This window comes from Euprymna scolopes, chromosome 10 (genome assembly GCF_053919585.1).
Source record: "Euprymna scolopes isolate OS-2025 chromosome 10, ASM5391958v1, whole genome shotgun sequence".
Classification (NCBI taxonomy): Eukaryota; Metazoa; Mollusca; class Cephalopoda; order Sepiida; family Sepiolidae; genus Euprymna; species Euprymna scolopes.
The window spans coordinates 99,984,837-99,986,291 of record NC_136491.1 but is presented as its reverse complement, the minus strand read 5'-3'; the positions used below and the strand labels follow the sequence as shown (position 1 = coordinate 99,986,291).

The 1,455-nt window shown below is 39.0% G+C and overlaps 1 pseudogene; it reads right to left on the bottom strand.

Annotated features, from left to right (window-relative positions):
* Nucleotides 1–1,118: 1,118 nt before the first annotated feature.
* On the bottom strand, nucleotides 1,119–1,235 carry LOC145286810 (5S ribosomal RNA; annotated as a pseudogene).
* Between the last annotated feature and the right edge of the window lie 220 nt (nucleotides 1,236–1,455).

The window sequence follows — 1,455 nt, the reverse complement described above, 5'->3', positions numbered from 1 at the left end:
CACCCGCGCGCCTCACGCCACCTGCTACTATGTGTGGGGGCAAGAGTCAACAGACAGTACGTACACCTTACACGCTTTCTATCTCCATGAACTGGATTGACTTTCTCTCTTTCTCTCTCTCTCTTTACAACAATAGACTTTCCCTCTCACCAGCTTACAGCGAGAGGCACACGCCAAACTGGATTGACTTTCTCACTCTCTCTCTCTCTATGCAACAATAAACTTTCCTTCTCACCAGTTAACAGCAAGAGACGCATGCCAGCCAAACACGTGCTGTACCCTTTTCTTTCATTTGTTTCTTCATGAAATAAATCCAAGTTCGTTTAATTCAATAAACGCGTTGTTCGTTTCTTCCTCAAAACAATTCATTTTTCCTATTTTGTACGACTGGGGGATATATATAATATATCCATCAGTCCACCACATACGTAAAAAAATAAACAGACAAAACGCTTTTTGAAACTAGAACCCGCAAATCGGAAAGACAGTTTCTATCGTCACAAGCAAGCAAGCAAGCAAGCATGCTGATCTTAGGTTTATATGATATCAGATAAATATTGTTGTCATTCTGCATGTCTTGAATAGCAGCAGTGGCTTTCAATATCCAACTTAAGACAGATCGGCCATGACAAAATGGATATCTTCTATATTACAAAATAAAATAAAATCATAGTTTATAATAAATTAGCGGCGGCGGGGTGGGGGACTTGCCGGGTTGTAAAATATGTTTAAAATATTTTAATTCATGCAGATTTTGTATTTATTATTACAGAGCCAATTCTTCATCCATTCATTATATTGTACCTAATATATATTATAGTACTGATTTCAAAAGAGTATAAGAAAAATGACTTGGGTACCATCAGCTAGAATCGAAATCAAAACATTTAGCACTCCAGCCACAACTCCTATCGCTGTAGCTATTGAGAAATAGGTAAAACAGGCTCCTTCAGTCTTGGACAGACTATATATACCCATGAAGGGTTGCCTGCATGTGAAATCTTTGTGGTAGGAGGTGTGCAATTTCCAACCACACTTCTCCTGAGACAACATTATTAAATACCAGTGGCAAGGGAAGCACAGGACGGCTGGAAACAAATGCCGAGATAAGCGGAGAGCACATACAGCGCCTAGAATTCCCAAATGGTCACCCATTTGATACTAACCAGGCTCGACGTTGCTTAACTTCGGTGATCTGACGAGAACTGGTGTGTCAACGCGATTATGCCGTATATAGAAATAGGCAAGCAAAATTTAATAATAAACGACGTGAAGAATTGAATTGAATTTGGGCATGCGCAGAAAGAAGTGAAAATAGGTTGGCAAGTCGAAATGAACATTTTGCATTTCAACTTGCTGATATATGTCAGTACGCATTATTCATCCATCCAAACAAAGATTTTACTTGTTATAAACCATCCCTGGTGTATGATTACTATTTCCTGTTAATTTCAG